The sequence below is a fragment of the Athene cunicularia genome (genome assembly GCF_003259725.1).
Source record: "Athene cunicularia isolate RWA chromosome 4 unlocalized genomic scaffold, athCun1 chr4_part2, whole genome shotgun sequence".
In the NCBI taxonomy this organism is placed as follows: Eukaryota; Metazoa; Chordata; class Aves; order Strigiformes; family Strigidae; genus Athene; species Athene cunicularia.
The window spans coordinates 19,942,238-19,955,145 of NW_020799099.1; the positions used below are offsets into that span (position 1 = coordinate 19,942,238).

The 12,908-nt window shown below is 39.1% G+C and overlaps 1 pseudogene; it reads left to right on the plus strand.

Moving 5' to 3' along the window:
- The first annotated feature begins 4,258 nt into the window (after window positions 1-4,258).
- Window positions 4,259-12,908, plus strand: part of LOC113479685 — a 168,862-nt pseudogene continuing 160,212 nt past the window's right edge.

Here is a 12,908-nt window from a genome sequence, read left to right on the forward strand (position 1 = left end):
GTTGGAAAAGACCTTGAAGATCATCCAGTACAACCATTAACCTAACACTGACAGTTCCCAACTACACCATATCCCTAAGCACTATGGCAGCCTGACTCTTAAACAACTCCAGGGATGGGGACTGCACCACCTCCCTGGGCAGCCCATTCCAATGCCTAACATTCTGTTCTGTAAAGAAATACTTCCTGACATCTAGTGTAAACCTTCCCTGGTGCAACTTGAGGTCATTCCCTCTTGTCCTATCGCTTGTTCCTTGGTTCAAGAGACTCATCCCCAGCTCTCTGCAACCTCCTTTCAGGGAGCTGTAGAGGGCGATGAGGTCTCCCCTCAGCCTCCTCTTCTCCAGACTAAACACCCCCAGTTCCCTCAGCTGCTCCCCGTACGACCTGTGCTCCAGAGCCTGCACCAGCTTCATTGCCCTTCTCTGGACACGCTCGAGTCATTCAATGTCCTTTTTGCAGTGAGGGGCCCAAAACTGAACACAGGAATCAAGGTGCAGCCTCACCAGTGCCGAGTACAGGGGTAAGATCCCTTCCCTGTCCCTGCTGGCCACGCTATTGCTGACACAAGCCAGGATGCCATTGGCCTTCTTGGCGCCCTGGGCACACTGCTGGCTCCTGTTCATTGGGCTGTCAATCAACCCACCCAGGTCCCTCTCTGACTGGCAGCTCTCCAGCCACTCCTCCCCAAGCCTGTAGCGCTGCTGGGGGTTGTGGCCCAAGGGCAGCCCCCGGCATTTGGCCTTATGGAAACTCCTGCAGTTGGCCTCAGCCCATGGCTCCAGCCTGTCCAGGTCTCTCTGCAGAGCCTCCCTACCCTCGAGCAGATCAACACTCCCACCCAACTGGTGTCATCTGCAAGCTGACTGAGAGTGCACTTGATCCCTTCAATAGCTGATCCCTTTCATCGAAGATCTTCTTGGATACTTTGTTCTTAAAAAGATCTTCATCCTGAAGTTGTCACAGATTCAGCATTTTCAAGAAAAAAATTCTTATGTGCAAGCTTTCAAAAGCTTATAACCCTGGACAGTTCATCCTGTACCACAGTTCTCCATGCCCTCAGTTGTGCTGACACAACTCTTTATTAAGCTACATGTTAAACCAGATCACTGAAGCCTCCAAAACAGAAGTGTTTGGCTGATTTGACATTTTCCCCAAGATATTTGGAGACAAATAGGATCAACATCATAGAAAATTTCAATCTCCACTTTGAAGAAATTAAATCTTAAAAGCAGTTGCAAATGTTATCTTACAGTGCATGACGTTGGACAGCCTTAAATAAAAGCCCCCACATAATACCTAGTAAGACAAGGCACAATTTATAAAATCTTCTCTTTTGTGCTCATTCAACAGCCCTGACTTTGCTGTAGAGCAAATCTACAGTTTAATGGTACAACCTGTAATGTTAGTAATCTCCTGAAATAACTGAGATTAGTGAACCAAGGAACATCTAGATGGTGTATGGTCTGTTGTCACTCAAGGAGTAGCTGGAGACCTGTTCCTTTCACAAATATGTGTTTTTTAGAGTATGTGCTTGATCTCAAATGACAAGGAAGAGACTGTATGCATTTTCTGCTTTCCTATTTGCACTGAGGAAAACATCATAAAAGTAGAATACGAGCTCTAAGAATTTGTGCTGAGAGGTATTCTGTTTGCCTAGGTAATGAAAATGACTTGTGCACAATGACTGTTGTGGTGTTTGGACTAGACAAAAACACTTAATATTAAGAGTTTACTGAGAAAAATAGAGTGGACCGCCAAGACAGAAATGTATCACTGCTGTTTGATCCTACAAAGCAGATTATGTAAGCAAGGAATAAAATGCAATTTTTCAAAAAGAAAAGATGCAGCGGTAATTGTTTTGGTTTGGTTGTTTTTGTTTGTTGTTTTTTTTTTTTCCCACGTCAGGAAAACCCCTTAAAGACATGCAATAATTCACTGATATGGATGAGAATGCTAAGTATTTGTTTCTTACAGGCATTGGTTGATCATGGCAGATGAGAAGACTAACCAGTGTTTATATGTACCTGTTCTCAAATGCGGATGAATGGTAACTTTATTTTCAGTTATTTTATATCTCTCTATATCTAAAAATTCAGCACAATCATTGCATAAATGCAATGATATTCTTGTGATGGTTGTGTTCTCATCAAAACTTCTAAAAAATTTCTCAACAGATAAGCAAAACTAAAAGAGGAAACATACTGCCAATTTAATAGAAGGAGGTACTGGCCAGCCAATGAATATAAAGAAATATTAATTTTATAATATCAATTTATACAGGACAGATAAATTATAGTGGATTTTTTTTAAGCTTAAAAAAGAACAAACACAAGAAAACCTACCAGCCAAAAAACTCTGTAAATAACTTAAATAACTAACTCCTTTCCCCTTCAACCCCAAATTCCCACACACATGCTGGTATTTTCCAATTCATTGTAACCATGTGTTCTAATTTAAACAGGAACAGTAATTTTTACTGTACATACCTTTGCAATGAACATCCTACTCTTCTGTGTAAGTTACAGAGCAGAAGTCATTCATTGTGTGGTAGAGTCCTGTTTCCCAAGCTTTGTCCCAGTTTCTTTGTAAACTAGTATGGTACTTCATACCTATATTTAAACCAAAGATGGATTATAATGAAATTTGATACATAACAGCACAGATGTTTTGCATACTTCTTCTTTTATGTAGTTTCTAGTATTGGGCTCTCCACATTCATGTACATGTTCAGCCTATTTCAACTGTTTCTCCTCACTTCTCTTTTATCAAGGCTTCTTCCATAGCTGTTCATCAAATTTCACACTCCTTGTTCAAATTAATGTCCATTATTTACCTCTCTTGTTGACATTTATGTACCCTCCTTATTAGAAAAAAGGCCTGCCTTATTTTGGGTTTGGGTATGTGCAGCAGGTGTGTGGTGATGTGTGTGTATGCACACACACATACATGCTTGTCTGACTCACCTAGATCTTTCAGAAATACAAGCAGGATCTTGAGAATAAGTTAGTGGCATATAATATAAGCATTTTTTAAAAAATATTTCAATCTGTTGTCAATCTTATCCAGATGCTTTGTCAAGCAGCATATGACAGCCCTGTGCTGAAATATATGCACATGGAGACAGATAGTGTCATCTGAAAATCAGTTGTAAGAAAGACAACTGGATCAAAGCAGGATTAAAATTTCTAACAGACAGATAAGGCTAGCATAATAAGATCACCAAATAGTTTCCCATCCTTTTTTTTTTTTTGCAGAGTGTAGCATGTTACTCTTTTTTTTTTTTTTTCTTTTTTTTTTCTCAGAGACTCTTTGTTATTATACAGTATTTAACAAATACTGCTTTGGTGCCTTCTTGGAATTCAGTGAAAAAGGAGATTAATAGATAATGGTCCAAGAATAGACATAAGCAATCCATTCCATACTTTGGGAACTGTAGTTCAATGAATGTACTTAGACAAGCAATTTTATAATAAAAAGCTGTCTTACCAGTGTAGTACTGGCATCACTGTATGAACATGAAGTAAAAGAATTTAAATTCAAGAGGAAATATTGTTAATGAGGAAGGACATGTCTTCTCACTGAGTTCAGAGTTAAAAGTTGACTCTCCCATTTACAGAGTATCACAAATGTGACAAAATGAATCCCAAGTAATGCATCTCTGTAATTATTACAGTCATTTAATTCACCCTTTCTGTCAGGTCTTTTCCTCCTATTAGGAATTATTAATAACGCACATGTAATTTCATACTGCTTACCTTTTCTACAAGGTTGGCTGATCTGCATATCAGCTTCTAAGGAAAATCCTTACACTGTTGAAGGGAAAGAAAAAGAAATTTCCTTCAATCACACAGTGACTTGTTTATGGACTAAATATATAGTCTAATTAGATCCCTACAGTGAAAAAATATATTTTAATATCAAAAGGTATAAAGTAAGCTTGAACTTGAACCATGTAAGTACACTTGGAATATAACGCAGGGTCTGGAAGGGAATATATGGAACATAAAGTAGTCCTGTAGTGGGCTGAGTCAAAAAAAAAAGCCTCAGGCATCAGTCCACTTAGAGGTAAATGTAAGGATATGGTTAAAAAGGGAGAAAGCTGGATATAAGTCAAATTTTTTGTTTTTATTTTAATATACTTTCTAGTTAAAAGCTTTAAGGATTATTTTTGGAAAGCTTGCCTCTAAATTATACTATCTCAATATTATAAATGGTATCGAAGGAGGAGAAATTGTTGTTTGCAGTCAGAACTGCCGATGAAGTACACTCAGCTTTGGAATATGACTTTAATGGCATGCAGAAATAACCCAACTGTAAGAAGGATTTCAGAATATCTTTCCTGCCCAAAACCTTTTTTTCATATTGGATTAATTCCATCAAATGCTTGACTCAAAAAATCTGAATGTGGAAAAGAATTAGGTTGGGTCCAAGTGCTGATCCTTAACATTTAGAAATGCTGGAATGGCAGATTTTATTTCTCTAGTAGCGATGCTAAACTGAGATGTAGGGCTGAGGGGCTGGTACTGCTGGTGTACAGCTGGACTGTTGTGTAGCTTTTCCCCACCATGGGACAGCGGTACTAGCATTCTGACCTATTAGTTCACACTGACTGTACTTAACTGTTCAGATATAGGCTGTTCGGAAATTAATTTCCATTTTGTAATGTGATTTTCATTGTATATGTTTCAGGAATAGTCCTTTTTGACTAGCGTACTGTTATATATTTTTGAAAAGCTCATGTTATGGACTTTCACACTTATAATTAAATTATAATATGAACTGCGTTTTTGACAAATTTTGGAGGTTTGAAGTTCAGAGGTCAAAACAGCAATTTCGACAGATCTACTTCTACGAGTTCAGACTTGGACATAATGCAGAGCAAGCTGCTCAAAACATCAGTGAGGTATATGGCCAGAGAAGTGTTAATGAATGGACAGTGCAACTTTGGTTCCAACAATTTCCACGTGGCGATTTTGACCTTGAAGATCAAGAAGGTCGCAGACGTCTTTCTGCTATTGACGACGGTGAATTGAAGGTTCTGGTGGAAGCAAATACATGCACAACTGTTCGAGAACTTGCAAAAGAACTCGGGGTAAGCATATCAGATGTTTCAGAGCATCTGAAGAAGACTGGAAAGTCAAAGAAGCTCGACAAATGGTTGCCACACGAATTGAATGAGAATCACAGAAATCACCATTTTGAAGTGCCGTCGGTGCTTCTTTTTCACAACCAGAACAACCCATTTCTCGACCGTATTGTGACGTGAGACGAGAAATGGATGCCCTACAATAACCGGTGACAATCGGCTCAGTGGCTGGACCACGACGAAGCTCCGCAGCACTTCCCAAAACCGAATCTGCACCAAAAGAAGGTCATGCTGACTGTCTGGTGGTCTGCTGCTGGTTTAATCCATCACAGCTTCCTGAATCCGGGTGAAACAATCATGGCGGTGAAGTACGTCCCGCAAATCAATGAAATGCACCAGAAACTTCAATGGCTGCACCCAGCACTGGTCAACAGAAAGGGTCCAATCCTTCTCCACAATAACGTGTGGCCACAAGTTGTACTTTCGATGCTGCAACAGCTGAACAAGCTGGGCTACAAAACTCTGCCTCATCCACCATACTCACCAGACCTCTCGCCCACTGACTATCACTTCTTCAAGCATCTCGACAGCTTCCTGTGCATGAGATGCTTCAGAAACCAAGGGAAGGCTGAAAATGCCTCCAATGACTTCATGACCTCCATAAGTCCAGAATTTTATGCAACCGGAATAAATATGCTTGTTTCTCGTTGGCAAAGATGTGTCGATTCTAATGGTTTTTATTTCGATTAATAAATTTTATTCTGAGCTGAGATATGCCACTTCAAACATACAGGTTGAAATCAGCAATTATTTTCCGAACAGCCAATACAAAAGAGATGGACACAAAGAGACAGGAAAAGTATAGTTGGTAACATTTATACTAATCAGTGTATATCTCTACTGAGCCTGAAATGTGGATGAGCTCTAACATCAACAGGTGACCCCTCAGCTATTTTGCTGTGTCGTTTCTGGCAATATTAACAGGAAACTATTATCTAAGGTAAGATTTACAGAGATAAAGAAAGGGAGTTTAATACATAGAGGAAAGTATACTTAAACTTGCAGAAAATAAAGAATATCTCCTAAACAGCTACTTAATACAATATTCTATTCCCATTTAGTAGAACACAATTCATATAAATATTCTGGTAAAAAGTCAAAATGAATACAGAGTCTGTATATGGGCAAATGTACTTCCAGTAGCAGTAGCACCTTAATTGATTCTGATCCACTTGGAAAATTCATCTTTGTATGAAATTATTTTTATTGATCATGAAAGGCACTCCCAGGCTGCCTTTCTGCTCTCATTTATGTCAATGCAATGCCATTCAATTCAGATGAGTTGCAAAGAGAGCAGAATTGGGCCCCCAATGCCCAATCCACGAAGAGGGAAATTTACAACTCATCCGTCAATATGACATTTCCTATCCTAAGACATAGGAATATGGTTCTGACTGTAAATCTAGGAAAAAAAAAAAAAAGTGTGCCATATTTCTTAAGTAATTTTTTAAGTTATACACTCAGATTCTTAACTGTTACAATGCTTTTATCCTGTGAGATCAGGCTGGATCATGAATCAGTTTTACCAGGCTCTAGATACAGGATTTTGGTACACAATCTTTCTACATCTTTCATCTATGAAGTTCATGGAAAAAAAAAAAATAATTCTGCATTATTTTGTTGGTCTGATATGAAACCCCTTCTTTTTTCAAAAGTGCACATTTTCCCAAGTAAGTAAGCTGATGCAATGTGGTGATGTTTTTTTTTTAATCTAGATATAAAATATACTGCAGTATATGTGAAGCCATCCTTATGTGATAGCAATTTTTAACATATTTTTATAGCAGTAATGTTAAGGATGTAGCTTGTTTCAGACATGTGTATAGGTTGTTCAGCCTCAGCACGCTAAGGCAGTGTTGATGGTGAAAGGCAGCATCGTGTTCTCACCTTGCCCTGGGCCGATTACTCCTATGCTTCCCTGTTTCTTGTGTTATGCAAAGAACCAGAGTGAGCAACTGGCTTGGGTTAAAACTTACTCAGAAAAGGATGAAAAGCAACTCCTCAGCTTAATTCACAATGAAGGCTCAGGAGTATTTGTCTGACAGAGGAAGCGTGGAGCAACACCAGCCACAGGTTCAGTGGCAGTGCTGGTGTGTGGTGGCCCAAAGTGTGTGTGCATCATTTGCCCCAGTGTCAGCAGAAGGCATGTGCCCTTTTCTATTTCCATCCCTTGTGACTGCATCAAAACCCTCCAAATGGGAACCAAGTAATTCAAAGCATGTAACAGTGTTTCCAAGCCTGCAATCCAGAAAACAGCAAATAAATATGAACTGTTTCCTGTCATTGTAGTGATGTACTGCTTCAAACCCAACAACACAATAATAATGATAAAAGTTTATACGGCCTGTTTCAGAAATAACTTGCAAAGAGTCATGTAGCTGAACACACATACAAACAATACATGCAATGTAACCACAGTCTTGATTTTCCTGCTAATTCACAACATAGTAATAACTCTAAACATGTCTTATTACCATACCTGTTCTATGCCAATGCATTTCCAAAACCAGCCTCCTCCTGGTCTCTAGACACATCCATGCCTCCTGAAGCTTGTTTACTGCACTGGGATCTCCCTTCTGAGTCCTCCCAGGTCCTTTGTGAGTTTTCATCCCCACAACATCCCACTTCAGTTTACCTCCTTTTAACATTCTCTTCTTAGCAACTAAAGCTAATCAGGGTCTTCCCCTACAGTTTTCTCAAATCCTTGCATCTCTCGATCTCCTGAGCTCCTCTTCCATCCCATCCCAGTGAGCTGCTCAGCTGCTCCAAGGTGGTGATTATGGAGAGTGCCCAGGGCTTTCTGGGCAACTTTACAGATCACCTCTGCTCACTCAGTTTTTTTCTCTCCTTCCACAGTTAAGACTGTAAAGTAGAAAAGTGCAGAGAGAAGGTGAGAGTAGGACATAACGACCTCTACAAAGCTCAGCCTAGGAGATGTCCGCACATCCTGTAATATAATCATGCCAATAGAGAATAGCTATGCTCTATACAAAATATTCCTGTAAACCACCTATTTTTTATCAGCAGAAGAATGGCAGGGAAGATCAAAAGAGCCAGAACACTAACCCTGTTGTGAAGACTCAGCACACAGACCACAAGAAAAAATGTCCTGCATTTTGTCTCTTTGCAGAATGCTTTGACAAAAACTGTTTTTTATAAACCTTTTCAAACACGTATTTCTCATAATTCTTTTGAAAATTACTCATTTGGCCTTTACATTTTAAAAAAAGACCAACAAAACAAAACCAACTGCAAAGGCTATATTTTAGCAGTGACTACTGCAATATAGTTTTTATTCTTGCAGTATAAACTGTAGAGCTCAAGTTATGTATCCCTCAATATCCCAGACAACCATTGATATTCTTTTTCTTTCTACAAAAATCATTGCTTCTTCTTGTGTCATTATTTTTAAAAAAAAAAAAAAAAGTTTTCCTTGCTACATGGAAAACATAACAGTTTCAATTTAAGTCACAGAACAATTTGGATCTCTACTAGCTCATGTAACCCATTCCTTTGCATCAGGTAAGCACAAGTTTAATGATCTATGAGTTTCTGATAGTTCACTCGAATTTGCTTATTTCCACTGAAATAATTTCCCAACCTCCTGTGATAATGTGCCTCATCTCTCTACTTGGTAAAGTTTGTTCTTCTTGTTTGTTTTTTTTTTTTCTTCAAAGGTTAAGAAGAGGTTTTCCTCTCTTTATTGTCCTTTACTTAACTAGAAGATTTTTTTTCATGCCAGCATTTCAGTTTTCTTTCCTTCTTTTCTTCTCTTATCATGTGTTACTTTTCTCTAAACTGTATCTCAACAAAGATGCTCAAAGAAAGATAGTAAAGATATTGAAAAAAATAACAAAACAATGACTGAAATTAATTACTGTTACCAATGCTTTGAATTAGGCATGACTGCAGGAAAGAAAGTATAGTTTCATCTGATTCATTTCTCTCAGTCAGATTCTGTCATGCTTATTTGCATTGAGGATTACTTTCCTGTTCATGCAATCTCATTGAAATTAGCAGGATTATCACTGCAGCAAATACTTCTCTTACTGAAAAAGGTGTCAGAATCTCGTCTTGAATGATTTTCATAAATCATAACCCACAGTGGTTCAGTAGATTATTTACCCCTAAACTGAAATATTTGTATTAGACAGGTATTTACTTCCCAAATTGTGGAGCACCTTCAAGCAAATGCCCAACTTTTCTTAGTACCCTACACCAAAATATATCACTTTTGCACTCTAGCTTATGACTCTGATATGCAGAGACACTTTAATTGCTCTGCATTCCTGAGTAATTATTTTATGATGGGTTTATTGCCACCTCTCCCTTATCAGGGCATGGCACTGTTACAGACCCTGGTGATAAATTACCCTTTAGAGAGGGAGAAGACAGTGCCACTTTAACAAGTGCAATAAAGCACTTTTTATACCAGGAAAGTTCAGTGCATTTCCCATTCATCATACACCCTCAGCGATTTTACATAGATTTTACACTGTTGATTAGCTCATTAGTGGGGTTAATTGGATACATTAACTGGCAGAATTACAGCTTGACTATGAACCAGAGGCTGCAGCATTATAAATGACAGACAAACTACAGACATGCATGGCCAGCCTGAAGGAAGTTCTTCTCTTTGATTAACTTTCATTAGGTTTTAATTCTTCCCCTTCTACTTCTATAATTGACTCTCCCTGAATATTTACTATAGCACAAAATGGATAAGGGGATAGATTACATGAAGCTGCATTTTCCATGACTGGCTGTCCTGGTGTCACAAATATTCACAAAATGAGCAGTAAGAAGACTGAATAGTTGGGCCTTACAATTAAAGTGTATAAGCGGTCAAATCCTAGGTGCCATCACATATCCTGCTAGAAAACAGTGCCCACAGTTGCACATTCCAGGCTGAGCCCTGTTCCCTGCACATAGACAGGATTTTACAGATGGATTAGTGTGACATAAAAAGATAGGAAACATTTGCTGTCTGTGGGAAGCAGAATGCAGCCACTGAGCAGCTATCTGCTTAGCCTAAATTTTGAACTAGCTTCTGCAGCTGCTGGGATGATGTTGTTGAAGGAGTCTGAGTTGTCACATCTCACAGATGCCCAAAGGATTCCCCAATCATTTTGTATGCAGATTATTTTTCTGTCAGGGTAATATGGTTTTGAATCATATTGGCTAATGATTATAGAAGTTTAAAACTTAGTGATTTATTGTAAGCAAATTATTTGGTAGCTGTATCAGTGTTACACTGCATAGCTAGTTCTGGCCACATGAACCAAGGTTTTTCCACTTCAGTTATTTCATTTTGTCTGCTAAGCACTCCAACTTCTTTCAGTCTGAATACCTCAGGAGGTCAAAAGGGAAGAAACTGTGTCTGCTTCATATCCTGTCCCTCTTCCACCCTGACCAAAACCCATTGCCTCCTTCTCCTAATGACACTGTATGCCAGCAGACAGCAATTTGGCAACATACAGCCACCTTTCACCATCCCATTTCTCTCCCGCTAGAAACTCTTCCGGCACTGGCACACTCTTCCCAGTTTTACAGATAATGTCTCCAAATGGTGTTAATCAAAACACCTCCTTCTGCATTTGCTGTGGACATCATTTCGTTTCACACACTTTATTTCTTAGAGGTAACAGATACAGATACGAACAAGTAGATGTCCATATGCCAAGAACGTAATGCCTAAATCTGTTGAGCATACAGCCGAAAATGTTGAGCAGAACCTCAGGCAAACTCATTTGACTACACAAGCAGGGATTACTTTTTAATAGCTCTCTATGCCTTTGTAGGCCAAAGCTCTTACTGGGATTTTTGTTGCAGGGTTTTTGGTTTTTTCATGTATGCCTGCAATTGTCAGCCTAAGTTTATTGGTTGTTCTACTAGGATGGGAGAAATATTGTAGTTACTGAGTTTGAGCTAATTAGTATGCACAGTTCAGTTTGTGACCTTCATTTTCACTTTGGCTTGCCCATCTGGAAGGGAATATGTTCCTTGGTCTTTTTTATTGAATGCGCCTGATTTCCATCACTGTACATTATCTTAACTTTTCTCATTTCAGTAAGATAGGCTTTGGGAAGATAGCCATTTATTTTGCTTAGCTTCAGTTTCAGGCCTCTTTCATTTGCCTTTTAATTCCTCTGTTAAATAATGCTAGCTTTGGATTGCTACCAGTCTCTGATTTTTTGTGTCTCTTCTGGACAGACAGCACTTAGTCGTGAGTGGTAACAACATCAAAGCACTCCAGTATATTCCCTCTTAACTACCTATAAACCATTACTTTCCAAATTATGTTATTATCTACAACAAAGTAACTACAAGCAATTTGAAAACTGAGGATGAAATCTGTGGGTTGTAAAAGCCATGCCTACATCAGCTTGAAGAAAACTAGCTTTGTTGTTGATTCTGTTCCAGTAGCTCCAGTTTTTGAAGCTGAATCACCATCTTAGAGACAACTACACTTTTTTTTCTAAAATAAGGTCCTTAATAAAGAGGATTCTAGACTTCCCTGGTAACAATTTATTAATTCATCCCTGAAAGCACGGCAGGATGAAAGCAAATCAACAGCAAGAAGGACATTTTTCTTCTTAATAGGTGGTTTGTTATCTTAAAACTGAAGGAGTAGTTCTCAGAAACATCTGAGATGAGTATTTCTTCATATAGCTCGAAGAAAAATATCCTCCTTGTTTTTCCTGTCAATAATTCGGTTCTTTTTGGTCTTGTGGTTTATCCCTTTGGGAACAAGATTACTGTCCCATAAACCAGGAAGCAGTTACTATTATCCCTTAATTACTAGTAATGGTGTGAAGCTGAAAAGTAATATTGCGTGGCTTGTAATATGAGTGTTATCATGCACTGCACTTACTGACAGGGAGATTGATGCTAGATCTGTTTTAGCACTGCCAGAACCAAACGGCTCAGACTGAGATTTGTACTGTCACACAGACATCACTACCCAGACTCTGGTATTTTTACTCACCTCAAGGAGCACTGCTTTGCAAATGGCCTCACTGAAGTGAAAGGAAATGCCAACAGAGTGAGGTAATGATACTCCGCATAAACATACTTGATCTTGGTTTGCAGCCAGTGTTTGCAAACTCTTCCTCTGGAAATCACAGTAGGCATCAAAGACAGAAGTAACATGGTGTGACTGCAGAAGTAGGCTTCTGGCTCCCTTCAGCCACAGGCACAAGAACATGCCTCATTGTAAATGCATAAGAAGCGTCCTTCAAGTCAACAAGATTGTTCATGCACCTAATACTAGACACTTGTGCAAGCACCTGGATTGTTTGCATAGGCATTATGCATGCAGCTGTAGTTTCAGAGAGTTCCCAGGTTCTTTTAGCACAAAAAAATTATCATCATATTGTTGAGGCTACTGCAAGTGCGCTGATGAACATTGCTCCCAGTCACCACCTGAACCAAGCACATTAGGGCACTAGCACAGCACAGCAGAGCTAAGCTCTGCCCTGCTCCTACAGCATTTTCACACTCGCAGCTGCTGCATTTACTTAACAGTCTGGAACTTCCTAAACAAACCAAAGGGAAAGCACAAGCAGAAGAACTGTTTGCCCTGGTTTCTGGTCAATTAAACACTCCTTTTCCTAAGACAGGGTTTTTTTCCCCTATTAATTAAGGTTCTTATGCTAGCAAATGTCAACATCACCATGCACGCAAGAGACGGCACCAGACCTGAAACCTCTGTGGCTACAGCTGCTCAGCCAGGTAATTTCGTTCCCCAGTTTGCTCCT